Here is a 16261-nt window from a genome sequence, read left to right as displayed (position 1 = left end):
TGAGGTAAATTCTTCATCTGAGGGAGATTACAGGGCAAGTAACTAGAAATTAGGAATCGTTTATTCAAAGGGTGATCACAATCACTCCAGATTAGCGGTCACTATGACCCCCAGTTCATAATAGCCCCAAATCACAAATGTCCCACATTAGAACCATCTCAGGACACCATTACTCTACTTGATAAACAACATTCTTTTGGTTTTCAGATGATGGGGATGCGGGGATGGAAGAAAGTTTGGAGCTGACAAACTAAGGCTTTTCCAGCAAAAATGGGTAGTGGTAAATGATACCAGAACTGCCCAAATTATCACTAGATATTTAAGCAAGGCTGATCCCGTACTCTGGCTCACTTTAGCTCCTCCACCTTGTTTCCTTGGCTATCCCTACCTGCTCTTCCAAGTTCAAGGTAAGAATGTTCTTACATTAGTATATAGCAGAATTAAACAGTTAAACCCAGCCCTGATGCACCTTGGCACTTTTCCTGGCCCTCAAAGGCAGCTGGGATGGCTCATTTCTGCCATCCCACCCCTGAACAAATAATCTTTTGACCTGAAGAAGAGTTTTTAACCAATCAATCAGCAAATACTGAGAACTAAACTATGTCAATAATAGTGACCACTTATTGAGCATCACGCTAAAGCACTAATTTTTACAAAGGCTCGCCACTCCCGTTTTACAGATGAAAAGAATGAAAATTCAGGGAGATTTTGCTAACAAGTTAGTTTATTTGCTCTGATTCAAAAAGCTAGTGAGGGGGAGAATTAGAATTTGGACTTAGAGTTGCCTGATCCTGCGCTTTGTCTGGACTTGCATGGCGAGGGCGCGAGAAGGTCCTGCCACAGCCTGCTGTCGGAAGCAGTGACCACCCTGATGGCTGCCTGGCCAGTAAGTGAAAAGGAAAATAGGGAGCCACCTTCCTATAACCTGTGCTGCCCAATATGATAGCCACGAGTCACATGTGGATATTTAAATCTAAATTAAAAATTTAGTTCCTTGATCCCATTAGCCACACTTCATGTGGTTAATGGCCACATGTGGCCACTAGTTATAGTATTGAACAGTGAGATTTTTCCATCAACACAGAAGGTTCTGGACAGTGCTATAGCCCATCATTCCCCTACCCCTATTTACTTCATTCATCTCCACAGGTTTGAGCTCTGTCTAGTCTGTGATCACCTCCGTCTTTGTCCTCACACTGGCAATATGCCTGCCCCTCTCCCAGCTCTCTGCCCCCAGCCACATACTTCCCCTGTGCCCTCAGCAACCTGTGATCAGCAAACTCTTCCAATGTCCTCATTGGGGTTGACAGGGATCCCCAGGGAAGACAGGGATCGAACCTGAGACCTTTTCTCAGGATGCTGCCTTCCCCTCTTTGCCTGACCTGAAACCTGGCTATCCCCTGTGGACACTGCTTCTTTAGCTGCTCTCTTAGGGGAATGCTATTTTCCTCTCATTCTCATGTACCTCAGGGTCAAGAAGTGGGTAAGCATGTTCCTCTCCCATCCCCAGTGCCATTTCTAAACCCCTCCCTCCTACAGAGCTTCCCCTCTTTCCTGTGAAACCCCTGTCTTGACTCGGCCCACTGCCTCTCTCTCCATCCTAAACTTTACTTGGTGAGGTCAGCATCTACGTGATAGGCTCTCCAACATCCTCTTCTCACTTCCTTGACCTCCTCATCTCCAGTGACATTTTCCAAACCACAGCAGCTGCCCTGACCTACTCCTGTAGTCACACCCTCAACTTTGTTTCCACCAAAAACCATATCTCTCCCAATATGTAGACTCTCTGACCACAGCCTGCTTTTTTTCACAATCTTTTTCTTAACTGAGCCGCCCTCAGTCATTCTTTGACGCTTCTCATGAGCTCCAATCCCTTGACCTCACTAATTTCTCACTCTTCATTGGCCTTAGTTTTTATGTTCCTTTCAGCTTCATTTCCATCATCCATCACTATAACCACTCTCTTGGCCCCTCTCCTCCCTCGGTGCTTGCCTGACAAAATCCCTAATCTGAATAAACCCACCACCTGCCTTCTCAATGCTTTTGCTAAAGCAAAATCACACCACCAGGCAAGATTATCTTCGCTCTATGTTCACGATCCTACCCTCACCGGGGTTCTCAAGAGTGCCTGGGAATTCCTACTACATTTTTCCGATGTTTGCTTTTCTACTCTCCAAATGATTTTTATACCTATTCCCTCTCTGCAAAACCTCTACACCTTTCATTTTAGCTGGTGACGTAGCCTCTTACTTTTTTTTAAAGCGACGTGACCTGCATTTGTATTTTCTTTTTTATTAAAGATTTTATTTATTTTTAAAGAGAGGGAAGGGAGGGAAAAAGACAGGGAGAGAAACATTGATCAGTTGTCCCTTGGACTTGCCCTGACCAGGGATCGAACCTGAGACCTTTCGTTTTGTTGGATGATGCCCAACCAACTGAGCCACACTGGTCAGAGTGCCTCTTACTTTATTTTCTCCCCGTTTTACTGAGATATAATTGACACGTAATGTTGAGCTTTAGATGTACAACATGACAATTGAATGAATATATATCCCTAGCCTCTCATGTTACTGAGGAAATAGAAGCAAAGGGGAGCTTTCTCTTATTCCTAACACAACCTGCAAACCTCTCTGCCTCTCCACCCGCCTGTACCTCTCCCTGCCCGGTACTCTGAGAAGTGCCCCGCTCCCTTACAAAAGAGCAGCTAGTCCCTCTGCAGGCGCTAGGGAACCATCCCCTTTCTCCTTTCAAGAACCTGGTTCCTACAATCTAATCTCTCCCTTCAGCACACAAACATGCTCTCCCATCCTTAGAAAATAGCACAACCATTCTGAAAAAACAAGTTGGCAGTTTCTTAGAAAACTAACCATGCAACCACTAGATGCCCCAGGAATTGCACTCCTGGACATTAGTCCCAGAGAAATGAAAACTATGCTCACATTAAAAACAAAAAACAAAAAACCCACCTCATGCATGTATGTTCATAGCACCTATATTCATAACAGCCAAAAATCAGAATCAGCCCAGATGTCCTTCAGCAGGTGAAGGGTTAAACACACTGTGCCACATCCATACCATGGAACTCAACTCAGCAATTTTCAATTTAAGAATAATATATATAATGTGATAAGTCTGCATTGAGGTAAAAATCATATGTAAATACAATAAAAATGTACTTCGCAGGAACAACAACAAAAATATGAGCTAGGTTACGGGGCAGAAGCTTACTGTAGGCCCTAGGAACTGCTCTTGCAAGTAGAGAGTAACACCAGGGAACAAAGACAGATAAGTATGATGGGAACACATGGTAAGAGGTAAGATAGAGGCTGGAAGGGGAATCAGCAGACCTATTTAGGTACTTGGTGTCTGCAGGATTTCATTCAAAAGGCTTTATGGCGCCATGTGGTTCTGACGAACCTGAGCCTGGCCACTGGCTGGCTATATGGCTTTGGACTAGTCAAGTGGCTACTAAGGGCCTGTCTCCTCCTCAGTGAAAAACAGGGACCATGGCAACCGCCCTCCAAGACTGTCATGAGCATTAAATAAAATAGTGTATGTCAAAGCACCCAGCCCAGCGCCTAGGACATGTTCCACAAATGTAAATTCAGTTCCACTTCTCTCTGTATAAAAATCTGCTCTCCAGACAAGAACTGATTTTAAAATAACTAATTAATAGTGATAAAATTCAAGAGTACCTACTGAAGCTCAAGAGGAAAGAAAAAGAGAAAGGGGGGGGGGGAGAAAAGTAAAAAAAAAAAAAAATCCATCATTTACCACCTTTAGAGAATTGGAAGGAACCAACTCATTCTTCTGAAAACTGGTAAATAAAGGGAGAGAAGTAAAAGCATTTAACTTGCCTTTCTAATGTGAACTGTACTACTGGTTAACAAAATTGTTGATATGAGATAATTATTCTGAAAACTGGTAAGAGTAATAAACAGACATCCAACCTGATTTTCTTATAAACATGCCTCAAGGTAACCAATTAGGTAAGAAATGAAGAAAGAATAATAGGATATCAACATTTTACAAATTCTTAATGCGATTGATATCAACAATGGTTTACAAATGAGTGAGACACAGGGTGGTAAATGCCTCCTGATGAAAAGATAGTTTATGACTATTCTAGACAAAAACTTATAGCCCGAATCAGAGTAAGACTTTCTATTGAACTACAGTTTACAGAAAATAAAAGGAGACAAAGGAATGCAATAGGCAAAATCCAGAATATAAGAAATTTCTAAAAGACAAAATCTCTTTACTAAAACGCATGGGATGAGTAGGATCTGTAGATTCAAAGAGATTTACGAGACTTATCCACCAAATGTAACCAGTGACCCTTTTTAGATGGTGATTCAAAGAAACCAGCTGTAAAATGTGTATTAGGGAAATTTGAACACCGATTTGAAATTAAGAAATAATTATTATGAGAGGGGTAAAATGGGTGAAGTAGTCAAAAGGTACAAACTTCCAGTTATAAGATAAATAGGTCCTGAGGATATAACATATAGCATGGTGACTGTAGTTGACAATTCTCTGTTGCATATTTGCAAGCTGCTAAGAGAGTATATCTTAAAAGCTCTGGTGATAAGAAAAAAATTGTGCCTTGGCTAGTGTGGCTTGGAGGATTGAGGGCCAGACTGTGAACCAACAGGTTACTGGTTCAACTCCCAGTCAGGGCACATGCCTGGGTTGCAGGCCAGGTCCCCAGTAAGAAGTGTGGGAAAAGCAACCACACATTGATATTTCTCTCCCTCTCTCCCTCCCTTCCCCTCTGTCTAAAGATAAATACACAAAATCTAAAAAAGAAAAAAAAATAAAAACAATTGTAACTATGTATGATGATGAATGTTAACTAAACTTATTGTGGTAATCATTTTGCAATATAGGTGTATCAAAGCATTATGTTATACATCTAAAACTAATACAATGTTGTATATCTATTGTACCTCAATTTTAAAAAAGGAAATAATTATTCCTTTTTAGGTCTGATTGTTTAAAAAGGGTCGTTATCTTTTAGTGACACACATTGAAATATTTATAAACAAAATAATATGCCTGAGGTTAGCTCCAAAAGAACCAAATGGGAACAGGTGTGGAGGAAACCAGTAGCTATGAGTTGATGATTGTTGGGTTGTACTTTTTAAATTTTATGTAGGTTTGACATTTTCCACAATAAAAATTTAAAAAACAAATAATGATAGCCACAACTACAACAAATCTCCAACCACGGCAGTCTGACGTCCACCCTGCCACGGCACACAGGCTGCTCTGGTCCGGAGTTGGCTTTCTGTCCTACTGCCTGACGTCAGGAACTTCTAACAGAGCTGACCACTGCTTTCCTCTTGGGACACTGTCCTCTCTTTCCATGACACTGTCTTCTCCTGAGCTGCTCTCTGGCTGCTTCTTCTCTATGGCCTTTTCCACTTGCACCAACTCAACCTGCCCTCTAAATGTTGGATTTCCCGAGGTTCTAGTTCTGGAGCCTCTTCTCTATATCCCTGGATGATCTCTTTCATTCCCATGAATATATATATTGTCCAAGGTCTGATGGTCCCCAAATCTGTGTCTCTAGCCGAGAATCCTCCTGTAAGCTATAGACATATAGGCCATGTGACATGACATATGACAAGGCCGGCCTGGCATCTCTGTTAAATGGCTCTAACCTCACACACCCAAACCCTCGAACCACCTGCCACCTCAAACCCAGCCCCTCCCCAGGCTTCCCCTCCTTCCCCATCTCCATGAACGGTCCTACCGCCATCTGCTGCTCAGACAGGTGCCCAGGTGTTGTTAGAATTCCTCTCTTTCCCTCACCCCTCTTCCCTTCTCATACAAGCCGTCATAGCAAGTCCTGTCATTTCCGTCTCTGAAATGGTTACATTTATTCTGCATCTCTTTCTCCCTGATCCCATCTGCTACCATCTTTTTTGCTCAGAGGCTGCAGCCTCCTAGTGGTCTCTTTGTCTCCTTTCTTGCCTTCTTCCAATCCATTCCCCACAAAACTGCCAGGGTAATTAATATTTTAAGCACTTAAAAAACAGAGATGGTAACGTATTATACTTTGAACCCTCCAATGGTTCCCTACCTCACGTGCAGTAAAATCCAGTTCCTCACCTCTGCTGTATATGAGACCCTGCAGGGCCTGAGCCCTCCTACCCTCCAGCTACAGTGGCTTCTGGAGCAACTCTGCCTCCTTTTCAGGGTTTCGGCCTTGACAAGCTGCTTTTTGATTGAGGGCATTTATTCCTACTGTGTTCCCTTGGCCTGGGCTGTGCTCCCCGCAGACCTGCACGAGGCTGGCTCACCGTCCTTGAGACCTCACCTTCCGGCCTCCTCCTCAGGGGACGCTCGGGGGCCGCACTACAGCCCGGGCACCCCCTCATGACAACAGTCACATCCGTAATCCTTTGGCCTGTTGTTTCCTTGTGCACAGGGCCTTTTGCCCTTTAGACTGAGAGCTCCGTGAGGGTGAGAAGCAAAGAGCCTGGCCATAGCAAGCATTTCATCGTGGTACAATTGAGTGAATATTTTGGAAAGCTGGAGAATTCCCAGCAAAGTTGGAGAGACATTAGTTGCAGGTATGACACAAGTAGGAAGCAAAGGCAGACAGCAGTTAGTGCTGAAGTGCGTTGCTCCGCCTGTGAGAGCAGGAGTGCGGAACAAGGAGCGTCAGCTTCTCTGCTAAGAACAAAGACAACGCAAATACCACATTTTCAAGGTGCAAATGGAGCCCAAGGCACTAAAAAAAGAGATAAAAGTAAATGTTCTAAAAGGCCCAAGCCAGAAGATCAGGAAGCCGAGAGACAGGGCATTTCTTCTTCTGTTCCCTCCCTGGGCTGTGCCCAAGCTGCCTTTGGAAATTGTGGAAGGTTACAGAAAGGCAACTCTCCCTCCCCCTTTTGCTGGCTGTTGATCTTGAGCTCAGCACGGGTCCTCTTTCGGCTTCAGCTTCTCACCTAAATTTTGAGTTTGTTGAGGTCTCTTTCCCCGCTCTGAAGCAACTGCTTTTATGTGGTCAAGCTACATAGGGGCAGAAGTCACTTAAGGGATGAAACCCAGTATCAGGGCAAAGTGACTGGTTTTCAGCACCCAGGCCGCGTCCTGGAACTGCATTGGGTGTGGCAGGTGGCAGGAGACAGGGACGAGGACCAGCCCACGTCCCCTTGCAGGGTCTAGCTTCCATCCCACTGCTCAGCACCCCGTCAGGCCCGGGGGAGGAGAGGGGAGACTGGATTTCAGAGGTGGCGAGGGTTTGAGGGGGGCCCTGCCTTGGAGCAGGAAATGCCTGGCGGAAGGCAAGGCAGTCAGGAGCATTACAACCAAGAGGGAGCAAGGAGCAGGGCGTTTATTTTAGACCAACAAGAAAAACAAAAGTAGTGGTTGCCACCAACTTCCCAGCCCCAGGAAACTGGAGATGACCAGCGAGTCTTTTCTGTTCCTCTAAGAACCCGGGGGGCCTACAAGGACTCCCATCCCTGCCCTCCCAGGCCCCGGGGGCGCGATTCAGAAGGGAGAATGAGACCTCAGGACTGGTGCTCTGTTCCAGCATTGTCTCTGTTCCTTTCACCTCTGGAGAAAAACTTCAGGAAAAAAACGACCCTTTTTTCCCACCCACTTTCACTGGCCAAAATCTCCATCGAAGCCTGGCTTCAGCTACTCGTGTTAGGAATTATACCCAAGCGGGAGTGTGGACACCACTGGCTCCCACACAAAGGGGAAGAGGCAAACCTAAGAAATGGGAAGAGTTGTGTCAGCCATCTGAAGCCTCACAGGGATGGTGAGAAGGTAGGGGAGAAAGGTCTGAGGAAGGCCAGGCTTCAAGGGAAACCAACTGGGAGGGAGGGTGTGCGGCTGGAGTAGGGCAGCCAGGGGGGAGTAGGGCAGCCAGGGGTCGGCGCCCGGGGCCTGCCAAGGACCAGTGCTGGGCCCTGGGCTTCATGCCCGGTCTCTGATGTGCCGCATTGTTCAGCTATTTCCTTCCCTGGAAGTAGTAAGGGGGTGGAGGGGGCCGGGGATTGCGCGGCCCGCCCCCGCCGGGAGTAAATGGAGCAGGGTGGAGCTTCCATGGGGGGAGGGGACCGCGGGTCCATTCCCATGACCCATGACTGGCTGCCCTTCCGGCCACCCCGGGACTGCGTGGGAAAAGGTCTTGGAAGTGCTGGGGACAGTGTGTGTATGTGTGTTTTCATTTGTGTCCAACTGCCTTGCTTGGCTTTAGTCACAGAACAAAGCCCTTTGAGAAATAGTCACCAGTCTCTGTTCCCACTGGACTCTGCCCTGGGAGAGGCAAATGAACTCGCCCCAACGCCTGAGAGAAAGACACTTGGGGCTATAGGTCCAACTCCCTGGAGGAGCCTTGGCTTCTAGTAAATCTAGGCTGGCTGAATTCCTGGATTAATGAGGATGCTTCTGGAACCTTCTGCTAAGCTCCCAGCTTCCTGGCAGACCTCTATTGCTAGCTGGGTGTTGGAAAGTGGGTGGGAACTGGACGTGAGGAGTGGAGCCAACCATTCCCAGAGCATCTCTCTAAGAAGCCCAGAATCCTTCCGAACCACGTAGACCTCAGAGCCAAGCACCATGCCAGAGAGTATGTGCCAGTCCAGTATTCTGCCTTCAGGCAAGAAGCCTTAAAACGAAAATCACAAACTAGCTGCCCACAGGCCACATGCATCCTGCAGACACACGCCTTGTTTGGCCAACAATGCTTAAGAAATTTTTAAGACAACATTGAAAGATTTCACACAAAAATCCCAATTTCTATAGTCTCTTGAAAAGTCAGAAGATATGGCAAATACTGATACTTTATCATCTCAAGACAACAGGTGACTGGGCTGAGTAAGGCCGCTCCTTTAGAAGCAGCTTGTCCTCCCGCTGAGGCTAAGTGTCAGCTGCTGCTGCTTCTCACACTTCTACGATGATTACAGACTCCCTGTGTCCTTACCTCCATCAAAAATGATGACATAAAAGAAAGAGGGCACCCTGTTTCTAGAGAGAATATTTCTACTCAGCCAGGTATATCCGTGAGCAAATAAAGGTGGGATTTAGTGTTTTCCCACCACTTTTCCCTCACATCCCCTCCACCTTCCAGTGACATAGAGCTTAATGCCACCTCCTGACAATACTATGTCACGGGCTTTGTGCCAAAATTCCCCGCTATGCTGTCGCTCACCCCAAAATCACAACTGTCATTTTTTTTCGGCGAGGAAATCCCAGTTGCAGGCATAAAGGGGTGATGTCTTGGAGCATTCTCCAGCTCATACCCCAGCCCCAGGCTGCTGGTGATAAAGCTGACCCCCGCCAGCAGGGGGTGTTCTCTTATGCAGAGGCCTGCGACATGTGCGTGTGAATACATGGAAACACATCTGATGGCGCTAACACCGAAAACCAGGGTCACCTCTGGGGAGGTGGGAGGGGACCAGAATTGGGGGTGAGGGTCCCAAGCCTATCCATAAAGTTTTACATTTTTACAAGGAGGCTGTATCATGTATAAAGTGCATAATTAAAATGAATATGACACAGAAATGCTGTAGCCTAGTGACTGTTAGTCTTGCCCTAACTTACCTTTCCAGCTTATCTTAGGTTACTGCCTGCCTTGAACTGGTCCACTGAGTTCACTGAACATGCCCTATTTCTTTTTCTTTTCTTTTTTTTTTTTTTTAAGGTCGAGTAGTATAATGTTAACATCCAAGGAAATAAAACAAAACATCACCTCTGCAGCAGTTCATGAACAACTGGTAACACATAGAGGTCAATGCATCAGAGCTTAAGAAAAACAATCAATCTAATTGGGGATCCTTCCACTATAGAACGTGGTGGAGCTGTACCCATATTACCAGCAAATCACCCCAAGAAACACCTCCTTCAGGGGGCAGATCCGCTGTACTTGTCATGTAGATCAGCTACATTATCACTGAAGATTCTCATCCAGCCATCCTCACAGACATGGTGGAGGTTGGCTGCACCTCCTGAATACGCATCTCTATAGGTAGCTTGGTAGATGGCTCTATGGGCCAGATCATAGGCCTCTTCCACCTCTAGGTCATCGGAGTAACCCTGTACACATACACAGAGCCAGAACCGACGGAGAAGGTGGCCCCCGAGATTCGGTTTCCTTCACTGTCCATGTAGTAGAGACCAGGGCCTCTCTTATCCCAGCCACAGATCATGGTACCCATGGACAACCCCATGCTTTTATACTGATACGCTATGTTGGTGAGCAGCTTGGAGACAGCTGCTAGTGAGATGCATTCCTTGTTTTGAAGCTCATAGATTCGACATTGCCAAGCCAACATTCGCTCCCAAAAGCTGCAATCTGCTGCACCTCTAGCCATGGTGCGCAGCAGATAGGGGTTGATCTCTAACACCTTCTTTACTGTCTGGGAGGCAATGTAGGCACCACTGTGGCCCGCGAGTCCGCTGCAACATGTTGAAACTTGAAGGCCAGGGTGGCGGTCCCATGAAGTATTTCAATTCTTGGCTCCTGTGGGGCACCCCATCTGGGCACAGCCAGGTTGAACCCATCACTGGGACTACGTGGACCCAGGTCCAACAGATCCGCAAGACCTCCGAGTCCAAAAAAACCGTGCCAGTTCACCAGTAGCGAGCTCTCCAACACACTGGCCAGCGCCATGTCTGAACATGCCCTATTTCTGCTTCCAAACCTTTGCTCTCTCTTCTTCCTACCCAGAATGCCTTTCTCCTCCTCCTTGAGCAAGTTAAATCCTGCCCATCCCCCAAGACAACAATTGTCTTTCAACAATTTAGCTTATGCACACCCTAAACAAAATTTTTTAATGATGTACCCTTTGATAAAGATGTTTTTTTAAAACTCTATTCTCTTGAAAGTTTTAAGTTAAAATTTTTTTCCAACTTAAACAGTTGCAAAGAATTAGATTTCTAGTATATTGGAAATATTGACTTAAAAAATTTATATTACATGTATCCAGGGGAGTCACACATATTTGATACCTATTATCGACTATTTGCAAAATATATAATAAGCAAACTCATCTTCAACAGAGGAAAATTTACATTATTGTGTTTGCTCCTTAAACTCATATTTTCTATTTCCCTCACATAATGCTACCTTAATGTAATATGAAGGTTATGCTTAGAAATATCTTATTGATCATCAAATCTAGAGTTTAATATTTTCTTCTGGATTGACTAACATTAAAATTATTATTAGTTCACTGTAAGAACAATATAAGCATATTACAAATATTGATAGAGAATTATTAAACATTAAAAGTAAAATTTTATAGGAAATACAACTCACTGAAAAAATGTGTGCATGCTGGAATGAGACAGTGATCAGCATTAATTAATTTTATTTACACACTTAATTTTTATATATATTACTGCTGAGAAATCTTATTCATATAAACAAGAGCACAGAAATGGCAGAAGTTCTGGCAGGGCCACTCAATGCCACCAGCAGGTGACAACTGAATTTGTTTCACCCTCTTCAATTGCTGAAAGCAAAATATTGGGAAATCTTTGACTTGCTTTTGTGTCATTCAGTTTCTCAATATTGAAATCAGTATTTTAAGTTGCCTGGAGCCCCAGAGATTTTTACACACCAAGACAACATGGCAGTCAGATTTAGGATGGGTGAGATAAGTCCTTTGTATATAGTATAGGCTAAGTTATGCTGTACTAACCAGCAAACTCAAAACCTTAGTTGCTTAAACCAACAAAGGTTTTTTTCTCTCCCCTACCCTCAGCTCCAACTCACAATTCACGTGTCAGTTGGAGGTCTGTTTGTTTTTTCTTTAATTGGCATATATAGCTAGAAGTTCTGATCCATGCCATTGTCACTCAGGGATTCAGATTCCACCATCTGAAATGTCATCAGTCACGATGGCGGAGAGAAAGGAAGAAGGAGAATCATACATGGGCTCTGAAATGCTTCCACCCACAAGAGACACATTTCTCCTCACATGTCATTGGCCAGAACAAGTCACATGGCCATACCTATCTTCTAAAAGGTGGGAAAGTACCTGGAAAGAGAACAGGGAAAATGGTTGAACAGCACCCATGGATACCACACCTTTGTTTTGTAAAGTGGGAGACAAGCAATTGTGAAAATGAAGGGAGGTGAGGCATTCTCAGGCACAGAGCGGCGCTTATTGTGCATGGGTTCTAGAAATTGACTCCTTTCCTCATAACACTGCCACCAACCCTTAGAAAGGTATTTTTTGGCCCTGGCTGCTGTGGCTCAGTGGATTGAGTGCCGGCCTGCAAACCAAAGGGTTGCTGGTTCGATTCCCAGTTTAGGGCACATGCCTGTGTTCCCGGCCAGGAGGCAACCACACATTGATGTTTCTCTCTCTCTCTTTCTCCCTCCCTTCCCCTCTCTAAAAAATAAACAAATAAAATCAGAAAGAAAGAAAGAAAGAAAAAAGAAAGAAAGAAAGAAAGAAAGAAAGAAAGAAAGAAAAGAAAAAGAAAGAAAGAAAGAAAGGCCTTTTTGTATCTCTATGTGTATCTGTAGTATCTGTATGGGTATCTATGCCCAAATGTAAAGTCAGCCCACTGCTGCCTTCCTTTGCTAAGCCTTCCCTGACTCTGTCGATTGTCGATTCAGGGGCCTCTCTTGGGTTCCTACTGTCATTATTGCTTACTGGACAGTATCCATTTGTAAGCTACTGGGAGTTAGTTACTTCTTATACGTGTGTATCATGTTTTCTTAACAATCTGTAGTCTCTTTGAGGATGGGAACCATATCTGCAAGTTTTTATGCCCCTCATATTGTCGAGCAAGGGAGTCAGAAAATACATGAGTTCTGCTTGGTGGCTGAATTGGTCGCTCTTTGTGTGCTTCGTTCTCCTCTTCTGTGAAGCTGGAATAACAAGGTTGTCCTGACGATTACAACTAAGATGACAGAAAAGCTCTTCCCATCCTGCTCTGCTTCACCTGCCAGGGATCAGCGTCTTGACTCCACGCTTCTGAAAAGCTGTATTTGAGGATGAGCCGTTGAAGGGTCTTGAAAAGGTCTGTGGAAACTGACTTCAGGCAGATCATCGGTGACTGTGGAGTGGTTGGGGGACATGGGAGGGGGTTTGGGGGACTAAGGGCAGGAAGTCCAGGTAGAAAGTTGATCCTCTGATCCAGAGGTGAGGCAAAGGGTACCCACTGGGAGGTGAGGCAAGAAGTGGTGAGCCACACTGCACCCTCAGGGAACGATCTCCGGTGCCTTCCTGAACCCCCAAACCTGGGTTCATGACGGATCTGTAACCTTGGTGGAGAGAGGGTGATCACAAACAAGCCTAACTCCTGCCGGCCAACATCAATCATTTCCTGTACCTACCCTGCCCCCTTGTGGCTTCTGAGAGCATTGTCAATACATTCTGTTTCCTTATGGGAAGATCGGAGATGGATAAGGGTGAAGGGAATATGGACAAAGCTGTAGAAAAATAAGGGAACAAAAGAGGGAGAGGACCAAGATGTACACATGGATTGGGGGTAACTGAGCACTTGGGGTCTGTCTTTGTCCCCAGGCTCACTGCAAAAAGTGAGAAACTAGAAGAAATGTTTGAGTTGCCAACCAACATCACATGGACATGGTTTATTTAGCCCATGCAATGGTTTTTAATTTTTTGGTTAGTTGTCAACATCAATATCAGAAACTTTCACATTAAAATCTGAATGTCCAGTTCCTCTTGAAAAGTCAAAACAGCAAGTCATATGGGTCCCGCATCCTGCTGATCAGCAGCTGCCCAGGGCCGAAGACAAGTGGTTCCCCTTTCAGTGGGATATGAGGTCTCCTGCCACCCAGGCTGCCTCCCTCAGTCCCACCAACCCCTGCCTCTGCACTAAGGCCAGCATTTCATGATGGAGAGCACGGTCAAAAAATATCAGCTTGGGGCTAACCCGTCACCCACGTTTGACTGACCTCCAGAACATCCCCAGTAACAACCCAAACAGGCCACAACAGCCAGCATATCCTTGAAGACCTTTGGGGACAAGAAAGTCACTGCCTATTAAGGCATTCCACCATACTTTCAGATAGTTCTGACTGCTTTCACAAGGGGGGAACCTCAGTTGAGGCTGTGTTCCCGCAGACACCTGCCCAGAAAGGAAAGGAGCCTTGTGTGCAATGTGTCTCAAAAGTGAAGTAGCCAGTTAGCAGATACGGGTCAGGTAACACCAAGTGCCCTAGACACATTGGTGAGTGATGATGGTAGCACCTGCACCCTACAGGAACTTCCAGTCTAGGCAGGGACCAGCAAGGTGTACGCAGGTGCGATCAACCAATGCTGGCCTCACAGTGCCAACTGGTATCATGACACCTGGGAATAGTGCACTGAACAGGAACAGTCCAAACCTGAGCTCCCAGGGAGCTGTATTCTTGACATTCCAATGGGTAAAAAGTCTCTCACACGTGAGAAACTAGGCGTGTAAGCTCTGAAAATATCAGCTGTGGTTGTTAAGCTCTGTGCCATTCCTAGCACATTACTATGGCCTTCTAGGAGTTTAATTTGTAAGACAGAAGGGGATTCAGGGAATTGACTTCATCTTTTATGACGCCATGAATCAGGACACTTGAGTTTTATTTGAGTTCTGCTTATGAACTTGGGCACATGTCTTTGCCTCTTAGAGCCAGGCTTCTTCATCTGTGAACAGGGGGTTGAATCAACTTCTCGGGGCCTCATATTCACTTTGTATCCCCAGTGCCAGCATAGGGACTGGCTATCTAGAATATTAACTACGTACAAATCCAGTAGGTGCGCCATAAATGTTTGTGAATGACTGCCGACTCTGCCTCTGAGAGCACTCGCTAAAACAGAGGCACCCACACAGTCCAGAACAAATGGACTGTCCCTGAAGTAGCTCCAGGCAGATCGGTCCTCCTGGAAGATTAAAAGGAAAAAAAAATCTCTGCGTGAAGCTCCTGAGCATTTTTTACCATAAGAGGGCGCCCCTGCCTCACTCCTTCCACCAGAACCCCAGGGAGAGGGAAGCTCTACCAGCTGTGTGCTGTCTTAGGTGAGCAGGAACCTCACCGTGGGCACCACTGGGCCAAGACAAGACATCTGAGATGTAAACACAGATGAACATAGGAGCTATGGAGGATGAAAAGAGGCAGGACCAGGTGCCTGAGAGAGGGGCTGAGGTCTCAGAGCATGCCCAGCGATCCATTAGGAAGTGAGAGCTGGGGTGAGGTCACCCAGAGGTCCCCCGTGTTATCTTGAGCATGAAAGCGATGCCAAACTTCCTAGGAAAAAGTTTCTCCCTGTGAGAATCTCAGAGCCTGCACAATGGCCATCAAATGTTTTGACTTGAATACACAGGGAAGAAGGGGCCAGAAGCCAGATTGGGGTGGGTCTTGAATGCTGCCTGAATCTGGCTGTCAGCCCACAGGCTCTAGAGAACCTTGAAAGAAAGGTCTTTGAAACTGTGGAGATGTATTTTGTCGCAATTCGTCAGGTAAATGTAGATAAGAGAAATTTGAACATATGCATCTATGGAAAGTATATGCAAAGAAATAGTTGGGCTATGATCTTTGGGGAAAACCCTAGCAGAGGTGATTGTTCTGGGGGCTGTGGCTCCCTCCTTGTTCCCCTTTTATGGAGCTTCTCCCTCCCTCTCTTCCGTGAGACCTGAGCTAGTTTCCAGGAGGCTCGCTCCTTTGGTCCCAGGAGTAAGAACCTGGGTCTGGAGAAACAGGCACAGCTAAAAAGCCCCTATTGTGAGAGACCCCTTACTAGAAGCTGGAATCTGCACATCCTGTTCTGGAAGCTGCAGAGGGACCTTTTGGTTAGAAATGGAGCCTCTCCTTATGTGCCCACCTCCTGAGTCACCCACGTAGTGGCTCTGAGAAGCCAAGCGCAGAACCACAATGACAGGGGCCCACAGTGGGTCTGGACTCTTGCAGGGAGGAGGGCAGTCAGGACATCCTGGGGGAAGCTGAGCCCTTTGGAACCACTAATGTCTAAAATGGCCCCTTCCTGCTTACTACCCACTTAGGTGGCTCCACAGCTCAGACTCCCAGACCCCGGCTGTGCCCAGAGAGCAACTATTCCTCACTCTCCCCCTTGCACCAAGCGCAGGCTCCAGCAGAAAGCAGACGCTCAACAAGTGTTTGCTCACAGGAAGAATGACTGAAGAGAGTGAATGGGTAAGTGGGTGTGGTTGTTCCCCTGGGGTGACAAGAACCCAAAGCTCAGGGCCTTGGCTTGGCTCCTCAAGGCCAAACATGACTTTGGCCCATCTCCAAACTTGAACATCTTGTTCATGAAATGCAGATGGTGGG

General features: G+C 46.0%; 1 pseudogene; it reads right to left on the bottom strand.

Moving 5' to 3' along the window:
• Positions 1–9864: 9864 nt before the first annotated feature.
• On the bottom strand, positions 9865–10633 carry LOC129063403 (proteasome subunit beta type-5-like; annotated as a pseudogene).
• Between the last annotated feature and the right edge of the window lie 5628 nt (positions 10634–16261).

The sequence above is a fragment of the Pteronotus mesoamericanus genome, unplaced genomic scaffold, assembly GCF_021234165.1.
Source record: "Pteronotus mesoamericanus isolate MK-2021 breed Mesoamerican mustached bat unplaced genomic scaffold, CSHL_Meso_final contig_164, whole genome shotgun sequence".
In the NCBI taxonomy this organism is placed as follows: Eukaryota; Metazoa; Chordata; class Mammalia; order Chiroptera; family Mormoopidae; genus Pteronotus; species Pteronotus mesoamericanus.
Note: the sequence above shows the minus strand (reverse complement) of the source record. Positions and strands in the feature narration are given on the sequence as shown.